Source organism: Galeopterus variegatus, unplaced genomic scaffold (assembly GCF_000696425.1).
Source record: "Galeopterus variegatus unplaced genomic scaffold, G_variegatus-3.0.2 Scaffold909, whole genome shotgun sequence".
Taxonomy (NCBI): domain Eukaryota; kingdom Metazoa; phylum Chordata; class Mammalia; order Dermoptera; family Cynocephalidae; genus Galeopterus; species Galeopterus variegatus.
The window spans coordinates 63,728-74,761 of record NW_007727020.1 but is presented as its reverse complement, the minus strand read 5'-3'; positions in this window follow the sequence as shown (position 1 = coordinate 74,761).

Sequence of the window (11,034 nt, the reverse complement as noted above, 5' to 3'; positions counted from 1 at the left end):
CAGCCAAACAAACAGAACAAGATAGCTATGTGAATGGATGCTTTGAATACTTCCTCTTTCATCTTTAGACACTACCACCTGGATGGGTGAGGCCCATTTCTCCTTTTCTTTCTTTCCCTGGCTCACCACTAAAAAGAGCATTGATGCAGTTACTGATCAATTATTCATTGGGATTCATTGGCCACTCCTTAGTTTAATAGAGTAGAACAGATTCGTCTCAGGGTAAAAGCAAGGCTTTAACAGAGGCTACACTGAATCAGGGAAGGCATCCTGTATACTTGGATAGCAAATGAGCACTGGAAAATCCACAGGTGTGTAGCACATATTCTGTAACAGTGTGTTCTCTGCCTTGAGACTCTGTCTCACCCTTGGCCTTGAGCAGTTTGACTTAAGAGTCTGCACTATTCCTGTTGATGCCTTGGGGGAGAGCAGGACAAGTTATAAAACATTTTTAGCACCCCAGAAGTTTCCCTTGGGGGGCAACATATATCCTCTTGGTAGCCCTGAAATTGACAGAGGCCTCCAGTTTCAGAGAGAATCACAACAAACCAGTGTGATACTGGCAACCTCTACACCGGCCAAGTACCACCAGCCATAGAAGTGGATCTCTTAAGCCTCCTGTTCCTCTCCTAGCCTGCACCATCAAGAGAGCCAGGCTCCATCACCCACACCAAATCTCTCTCTCTCTCTCTCTCTCTGTCTCTCTCCAGGCCCACCCTGGAGAAGGAGACAAGAGCTTTGCATCCCTTAGGTGATAAGTTTGGACCAATTTTAATAATTAAAATGAACTGAAAGGTATAAAATCTGCCTAAAATGACACTGAAGGATGGAAAGGGTGATTTGACAGGTTGAAAGTAGTGGTTAAAAATATATATATATATATATATAAAGCCATTTTCTTTTTTTTTTTTTCAATTTCATTTATATTTATTTTTGTGGGGTACAGTGTGTTGTTTCAATACATGCATATACTGCACAATGAGTCATTTAGGGTAGATAGCATAGTCTTGAACCCGTTAGTCCACCCCCTCTCCTCTACCCGGCCCCCTCTCCTCCTAGCCTCTGTTTTTTCTTATATTTCCTTCTACAAGTTGAGTCTCCTCAAATAAACTGGTTACCTAAAATGTGTAATAGTTTAGTTTCTGTAAATTTTTTTTTCCTTTTTGTCTTTTTTACTGACTGGTAACAGGATCGCAACCCTCGGTGTCGCGCCCGTACCACGACCGGCAATGGGATCGCAACCCTCGGTGTCACGCCCGCACCGCGCTCAGCCAGTGAGCGGGAACCGGTCTCCACATGGGATCCGAACCTTCGGCAGGAGCGCCGCTGCGCTCCCAAGCGGCGCACTCTCCAGTGCGCCACTGGGCCGGCCCAGTTTCTGTAAATTTTAAATGTAGAGATATAACAACACCACAGAGAGAAAAAGAAATCCGAACCCTCGGCAGGAGCGCCGCTGCACTCCCAAGCGGCGCACTCTCCAGTGCGCCACTGGGCCGGCCCAGTTTCTGTAAATTTTAAATGTAGAGATATAACAACATCACAGAGAGAAAAAGAAACGGGCAAAAATATTCAACTTTTTCTAGTTCTCTCCCTGAAGAGGTTTCATCTGTCCATGAAGAGGAACGCCCTGGCAGCCTGGGGTCTCAGAGCACTGGGCAGGGAGTCGAGAGAGCAGGGCCCTGGCTGCAGCATGGTGGAGCTGCAGGCCCTGAGTGAGCCCTGCACTCTCTTTCTAGTCTCGGTTTCCTCACCCATCAGACACTACGCAGCCAGCACCGGTTCCTAGCTGCTTCCAGTTGCCTCTTGACTTGCTCATGGGTGACTCATAATCTGACCTTTTACAGGGCCCAGAGCATTTGAAACACATCAGATACAACTCAAACAGTTATCCCACATAAAACACCAATTATATAAGCAAAGAGATTCCTTTACTCCAGGGTTTGTGTGTTGCTCCAGAAGTCAGATTTTATCTCTCCCATGATCCAAAGGCGAGTTATTGAATGGATGTTGATGTATTACCAGCCTGATGTGGTGGTTCTGGGACAGATCACCTGGAATACCCGCACCCAGGATGCCTGACAGCTTCACCCCCATCAGTAAGTAGATCCTGGCCAGCAGCAGCAGGTTCTGCACTGCAGCTGTTTTGCCATCTCAGTATTACAAGAAGAGAGAGGAAATACACCAAAGCTCCTGAAGAAGGAGGCGCGCCTGGCTGCTTTTTTTGTTTCCCTTTAAAAGTTTTTAGAAAGTTAATTATTAACTATTTCAAGTATACAATAAAAGACAGATAAATATATAACAGCACCCATTTACCTATACCCAGGTTTTAAAACTGTTAACATTTGACCACATTTACTTTAGATGAAAAAACAACAACTGAAAGAAAGAAAGAGAAAGGAAAGAGAAAACATTTTAGTTGCAGTTGAAATGCCTTTCTGTTCTCAATTGAGGAGATATTACCTCTTCCCAGAGGAATAACTTCCTTATTGTTGATATGCATATTTCTTGCCCATGTTTTTATACTTTTCCACATATTTATTCATGAATGTATTATATATAATTGTTTATGTGTTTTAATATATATATATATTTTTAAAAAGATGACCGGTATGGGGATCTTAACCCTTGACTTGGTGTTGTCAGCACCACGCTCAGCCAGCGAGCTAACCGGCCATCCCTATATGGGATCCGAACCCGGGGCCTTGGTGTTATCAGCACCGCACTCTACCGAGTGAGCCACGGGCTGGCCCTATGTGTTTTAATATTTTACACAGACGGTATCATACTAAATATGACTTTTTGTAACCTGTTCTTTTAGATTAATCTGTATTGAAACATGTGGCTATTCGTTCATTCTGAGATATAGTATTTCATTGTATGATGATGAAAACTACACTTATCTGTTCTACTAATGACGGGTATTAACTCTTCCAACATATTCACATTACAAATGCCACAATGTACAACCCTGTATTTATCTCATGTCTGAGTAGCATATAACTGAGAGTGAAATTGGTTTTTTTGAAGGATATGAGCCTCTTTCACATTAAAAGATATTGCAAAATTGCTGTTCTATGTGGTTCTACACCCTGCCATATATCAAAGCTCCTATTGATCAACATCCTTGCTAACATTTGGCACTACCAAACTTTTGGGTTATAGTCATTCTGGTGAGTGTGGAATGGTTCCTCATTTGTGATTATAATTGCCGTTTTCCTGATTACTAAAGAAGCTGAGGATTTCTTATGCGTTTATCAACTTTTAGAGGCTGTGCTCCTACTAACCGTTTATATCTTTTGCTCATTTTTCCGTTGGTTTGTTGCCTTTTTCTAATCAATTTGTAACGTTTCCTTCTATTTGGGTTACTAATCCTTTCTTGGTTGAAATATGAGTTGCAAATATCTTTTCTTCAGCTGTGGCCTTTTACTCGATATATGGTGTCTTTTGTCAGACAATAATTTTACGTTTTAGTGTAGTCAAAACCAATCTTTTCCTTTATGGTTGGTACATTTTCTGTGTTATTTAAGAAGCCCTTGGGCCAGCCGAGTGCGGCACTTGGGAGTACGGCGGCACTCCCGCCGAGGGTTCGGATCCCATATAGAGACCGGTCCACTCACTGGTTGAGCGCGGTGCAGGCGCGACACCGAGGGTTGCGATCCTGTTGCTGGTCATGGTACGGGCGCAACACTGAGGGTTGCGATCCCGTTACCGGTCACGAAAAAAGACAAAAAGGAAAAAAAAAAAAAAAAGAAGCCCTTTCCACCTCATCAGACACAGAGACAGAGGTAGTTGTAGAATGGATGAGAGTCTACACTTGGAGGCAGATGCTTAGATTTGAATCTCTTATTATATTAGCCTCTTAAATGATGGGACCCCTCACTCTTTTCTAACTCCTGGAATAGTTTGTATTGGATCAGGGTTATCTGTTCTTTAAAGGTTCAATAAAACCTAACTTACGAAGTCATCTGGGCATTGTACATTTTGTTGTCATTTTCATGATAGATTCTTTAAACAGCTTTATTGAAGTGTCATTTATATACCATACAATTCATCCATCATCAGTGTATGGTTGATGATTTTAGTAAATTTATACACTGTGTAACCATCCCAACAGTCTAGTTTAAGGACATTTTCAACATACAAAAAAATTCCCTCATGATCATTTGCTATCAGTCTCTCCCCCAGCCCCAGGCAATCTGCCGATAGAAATTTGTCTTTCCTAGAAATTTCATATAAATGGAATTCTACAATATGTAGTCTTTGGCTTCTTTCACTCAGCATAAAGATTTTGAGTTTCATTCATGTCGTAGCATGTATCAGTGTGTTCCTTTTTATTGCTAAACAGTATTATACTTACAAATATACCAGATTTTATTTATCCATTCAACAGTTGATAAACACTTGAATTATTTCAACTTTTGGGCTATTATGAGTAGTGCTGTTATGAACATTTGTTAACAAGTCTTTCTAATTGTTATTCCTTTGTAGGCAATCTATATTTGCTTTCTGGTTGGTTTTAAGATTCTCTTTTTGTCCTTGGAGCTCTGCTCTTTTATTACTGTATTTCTAGGTGTGGATTTATTCTTATTTATCCTACTTGATTCTTGTTATGTTTCTTAAATCTGAGAACTCATGTCTTTCTGTAATTCTGGGAAATTCTCTTCTAATGTTTGATGTTCTTCATGTTCCCGATTTCCTCTTTCTATAATTGCCATTAGGTACACCACACTTTTTCAACCTGTTTTCCATATCTACCAACTTCCCTGGGTTGCAGTCTAGAAAATTTCTCTGCCTTTATCTTCTAGATCAAGAATTTTCTCTTCTGTTAGGTTGCATTTTCCATTCAATCAGCTTATTAAATTCTTAATTGCAATGACTCTTTTTTCTGGACAATCACTTTGGTTCATTTTCAAAACCGCCTTTTCCTCCACTCTATGTCTTGCTTGCTCCTGATATTTATACTTTTAAAACAAATGAACAAACAAACAAACTTTTTGATCACTTTAAATATATGCAATAATTTTTTTAAGGTTGTCTTATTACCTGCTGGTCTGAGGGGAAGATATCTCCCATTTTTTGTCTCTCCTGACTCTCCCTTGTTATAGTTTGTAATACTTTGTGGTTTGTAAATTTTTATTATAAGCCATTTTAACAGGTGTTAGTTATCATATTCAAGATATCTGTGCTTCCTGGGTTGTGGAAGTGTCAGTTTGGGCCAGTTTTGTGTTTGCTTTTGTAGACTAGGAGTCTCATTGCTCCTAATCTAGTTTTCTACCTCTATTCTTTGGCTTGGGATTCTTGTGCCATACAAATGATGTGATCTGGACCTCACACCCCCATAGACTTATGGTTTTGATTTCTTATTAAAGACCTTTTGTTTGTAGTCTTGATTAACTTTTTTTCTACTCAATGTCCCAGGCAGAGGACAAGCTTCCTTGTTGCTTCCCTGGCTCAGTGGGTAGTTTTTCTAAGCCCTTACGAAGGAAGGGGCAGTTCTTGGAGGGTCCTGATTTTGTGCAGAAATATTGATTACAGCTCCCCACTGCTCTTAGGCCCCAGGCCACATCTGCTGTCCCTTCACTTTTTGCCAGTGCACAAATCTTGGTTCAGTAGTCCTCAGCACCACCCGGGTGCCAGCTCAAGAGCCTGCTCCTCTGGCTTGAGTTAGGTGTGCCATGGTGCGGGATCCATCCCCTACTTGCTCACGAGTGTCTATCAGCTGGCTGTCCATTCAGCCAGCGCAGTGAGAGGTGGGGGGCTTTACCCTCTGTGGAGAAGGCTTAGGCTTCTCTTCTGTTCACCACCTCTCCTCCAGCTCATTCTTTCTTCCTTCAGGAACCTGGAGAATTCAGGTCGGGCCTGGTGTTTCTTCCTCAGGGAAGCCCCAGCCATGTCTTCATACTCTTTTCTTCTCCAGGATTAAGCAGAACAGGTCTAGAGGCGCACCCTTGAGGACCAGCCTCCCTTTGCTCTTTCCACGTCCTTCTCATCGTCTACCTGAGAGGGGCCCAGACCAGTGCCACTCCAGGTCTTGAGAGTGACTCCCTGGTTTCTCTTCTGTTCATTATTCTGTTTCATGCACAATGGGTGTGGCCGTTCCTCTTATTGGAGCAGTGAAGAACTAAGTGAGGCTTGCGTTTGGACTTGGTGATGGACAGGAGGAGTCAGCCTTTCAGCTGGCTTTGGTTTGGCCAAAGGCATTCTTCATTAGGTACAGCCTGGCTCACTACAGTGCTGTAATGAGATTTGGGACCAAAGCTCATAATAAAGGGTTACTTGTTCTGTTTTCTTCTCTGTGCACCTCACAGGAAGTGGTGGTTATTTAAGGATAATTATTCCAGAAAGGAATGGGATCCCAGTATCCTGAATCCCATAGACCTGTGTTTCTCATGTCTACCTGTATATTCAAATCACCTGGGGAACTTGTAAAAATAATATGGATAACCTGTCCTTACCCCAGAACAATCAAATCAGAATTTTTAAGGATGAGTTTCCTGTATCAGTATTTTAAAACTATCCAATCAATTCTAATGTGCAGCCAGTGTGTCAAACCAATGCCTTAGACAAACAACATATTAATCATATTCCATTATTATTTCTAACACTGAAGTTTAAGTCAAAACACCTGCCCTCTTAAAGAATTTTAAATTAGCTATGGGGAGAAGTTAAGAGAGTTCTATGCATATATGAAATAACTATTAACACATGTATTTTTAAAAGGGCAAGAGACTGATTACCATGTGATACAGCCAAGTTTCCAAATCACATGCTATGTTAAAGTCAGCAAGCTAGGGAGTTCTGTATTCTCACTCCACACCCCTCAATTATTTGATCTTTGTTTTGGTCTCCTCGGAAGACAAAGATGTTCAGTCTGTAACATTTTTGCAGCTGGAAGGGTGGTTCCTGGAGCCTGAAGCCTTTGCTTTATTCTGAGTGTTGTGATGGTGACCTTGCAGGGTTGATAGTATTTTTCTGTCCTGATGACTTTCTTCTCTTTTTTCCAATAAATCCCTCAAATCAGAATCTTCTCCACTATGTTGTGTTACGTTTTAGGTCCCACAAAGGATCCCTTTGGCACTAGCACTCTAGATCCCATTCTCCAGGGCACCTCTGAGCTTCCCTTGGCTTCGAAGCCTTCTTGGAAGTTGGGCCAAATGTCTCCTGCACACACCACCGAAGAGAACATAGGTTCTTTGAAGATGCTGCATCTCAGCGGACAAAGTGTTTCCAGATTTCCCTTTAAGGCCGTTCGATTCCTCTCTCCAGAGAAGAAGAACAGCTTCCTTTCTGCATTGGCAGAATGTTCAAATGCAATCCCAGGGATCCTTGGGGTATAAGAGCAGAAGATAATTGAACTATTTTTAAAAGGACATGTGACTAAACTCTTGAGAGGAAATGTCTGTTGAAAGAAACTCCTAGGTGCTTTCTATCTTTACATAGCAATTAAAGCACTGATCAATTATGAAAGCTCTGACATTCAGATTGTTCCCTGTCCCATCCTCCCAGGGCTACACTGACTTAGGTTTTGTTCTTCACCATTCCTACCTCAACAGCATTGATTTAAAAGTCAACCACAGGGACGAGCTCGTGGTGCACTCGGGAGAGTGCGGCGCTGGGAGCGCAGCAGCGCTCCCGCCTCGGGTTCGGATCCTATATAGGGATGGCTGGTGAGCTCACTGGCTGAGCGCGGTGCGGCTGGTCTCAAAAAGGACAAAAAAAAAAAAAAAAAAAAAATCAAAGTTAACCACAGCCATGCTATTTACCCTTTTTACAGGCTGAGGACATGAGTCTTTTCCTTTATCGAATTTTTCACTTCATTTCTTATTTATTTCTTTTCTTGAAAGAATGTTATTCTTTATCTCATTCTAACCAATTTGCTTTGAGACTTAGGTTTCTTTTTAAAACTTTTGTTTTTAGAACTCTCTTCAGAAGGCTTACCCTACACATTGGTAAACACTGGTAAACCCTGGTTTTCCCCCAGGAGGATGGACTTGGAAAGGGACAATAAAATTATTCACTTTTTCTTTATACAACTTTTTCTTCACTTTCTTAAAATGGGCACATATTACTGCAGCAATTAAAAGTATTGAAAAATAAATTTAGTCAAAAAGAAACTAAAAAAAGAGTGCTTCCTTTGTTGGAATTTATGCAACCCCTTAAAATGTACATTTTGATATAAATGTATGTATTATATATGTACCCTTGTAAATATACACATAAGTAAATATGTATATAAATACATTAGTGTTTATAAAGAGCTTAGGACACGGCCCAGCACATAGAAAACCCAGCACATAATAAATTTAAAAAATAAATGTGTGCCATCATTTAACAAAACAAAGGATTTTCAGTAATTCTGTAGCAAAAGGAAAATCTGAGTTAAGGGTGAAAAAAAAAACAGTGCTTAGCTGAGTGTGGAGCATATCACACTGCTGATGAATAACTTCTGATGTTTTCCTTTTTCTCATTTGAGAAACTGGAATGAGTTAAAGTCAAGGAGCATGCTGAGGTTTAACTCGTTCCATAGTTCCACAGTGACACAGACATGATTTAAAGCCAGAGAGCCTGCCCAGGATTTCAGTTCTTCGTGGAAGTTGTCTGTCTTTGATTGATTACATAGGACCAGGGGTTCTGAACACCTATTGTGACTAACCCAGGGCTGAAGGCAGCCAGGCAGATGGTTTTCTGCATTCCCATGATTTTTCTGGTTCTAAGCAAAGCCCTTGGATTTGAGCAGCTATTGGGTTGATCAGGGATTCTTTGGCTGGTCCTGGACCCAGCACCCACTCCTACAGCCCCAAAGGGTCTATACTATGCCAAGGTCAGGCCAGGAAACCTTGAACCTCTGGACACTGACCAGGACGTTGGTCACCTATATATCTAGGAGTGGAGGTAAGCTCTAAGCTAAGACCATTGGGAGTGGGAGGCAGGGCCAACCAGGAGAACTCACAGCCAAGATGGCCTGAGACAGACAGGATCCTACTCAGACTCCTGCCCAGCAGGGAGGCCAGGCTGGATCTGCCCTGACCTCACCCTGGTGGGTTCAGCCAACCCTGAACCAGTTTTGGTTTTGACCCAGTTGCTTGGTGTCAAGGCTGCTTTTCCAACTTCAAATTTTCCTTAAAGGCAACCAAACAACAGGAGAGAATTACAGTTGCACTGTATTTTTGCAAATGTGTATTTCTGATCTTAGAGCTTTGTGGCTCCATTTCTTTTTGTTGTTATTAGAAAAAAAAAAACTTTCATTAAAAAAAAAAAAAGCTGTACTTCAAAAAGTTCAAGGAAAGCTTTGTACTATCTTTTAATTCCATCTTCCACGAACTTTTTGAAATAGCCTTGTATTAAGGGTTACATTCGTAGTTGGAAATGGTGCTCTTGCTAAATTAAAAAAAAAAAAAGTATAACTTGCTTTCATCGGAATGGGAAATTCCACAGAGACTTGTGAAAAAGTGCAGGGGCTTCTTTTGTGTTCTTAGGCTCTTATTCAAAGAATTCAATTGTTCATGGATCAATAATTCTACAACTATTAGAACTTCTAAGAGAATTCACCCTGCTGAGGTTTCTCTAAGTTTAAGGAAACGTATGTTCATGAGGCTCACTTTGGTGGGGAGAATTACGTGTGGATTCATGACTGCGTAGGAAAGAATAGTTCGGGAACTTTCCCAGTGACTCCATTCTGAGTGGGGAGCCAAGTCCGGCCCCTGGGACCACACATTCATGTCCTTCCGGCTATTCTAGCTTCAGAGGGAAGTCCAGGAGCACCTCCTGTCCTGAGACAACTGGTGAGGGTGGGGACTAGTCAGAAATTTTAAAGTGAAAGTACCAGATGCTCTCGCTGCCCCTGTCCCAGGTCTAAATTCTTTCTCGGCTTGTTTAGCCTCCTTTAGTCCCCTGAATCGGTGCTCCTTGAGGACCTGGCTTTCCTGAATGGGTAGAAGGTTATTAATAACTACAGCACAACAAAATTAGCCAGACTAGAAATTAATTTATGCACATTTAATATAGAAGGTACCTAAACATTTTAGTTTCATTCTTAGTTCATTTCAGTTCTCCAAAGACATATCCTGGCCAAAATATTGATTGTAGTATTTAGAAATAGCCTGGGCACTTCTCTTTCTGATTGAGAACAGATGTGTTATTCAGAGGAAATGAAATCAGTATGTTGAAGAGATATCTGCCCTCCCACGTGTACTGCAGCATTAGTCACAGTGGCCAAGATATGGTATTAGCCTAAGTGTCCATCAGTGGGTGAATGGATAAAGAAAATGTGGTGTATACTATTCAGACATAAAAAAATGAAATCCTGTCATTTACAACAATATAGGTAGACTTGGAGGACATCATGTTAAGTGAAATAAGCAAGACACAGAAAGACAAATACCACATGATCTCACTTGTATGTGGAATATAATACCAGAAAGAGAGTTGCTGTCGTAGAATATAATACCAGAAAGAGAGTTGCTGTCATAGAAGCAGAGAATAAGACAGTAGTTACCAGAGACTGGGGAGGGGAGGGTGGAGAGAGGCTGGTCAATGGGTACAAAGTTACAATTAGACAGGAGGAATGAGTTCTGGTTTTCTATTGCACAGTAGGGTGACTATGGGTAACAAAAAGGTATTTTATATTACAAAATAGCTAGAAGATTGGCTTTTGAATATTATCACCATAAAGAAATGACAGACACATGAGGTGAAGGATATGCTAAATACCCTGATTTGATCCTTATACAATATTATGTACTGAAATATCAAGCTGTACCCCATAAATATGTACAATTATAATGTGTCAATTAAAAAAAATTAAACAAAAAGGACAGATATGTTCATGGCTGGAGAGCCATTTCTCTTAAAAGCTGTGTCCGATAGCAGAGCGGAGATTCCACGAATATTTATTAAAAAATGGAAAAAGTCAAAGATAATTTGATTTTATTTCCCATCATTTATCAAGTGCCTTGCATGTCCATGAAGAAAGAACATAAACTCCTGTCCCCAAATCTGGCCAACGTCAACCTCACACTTGGTGTGTCATCCAAA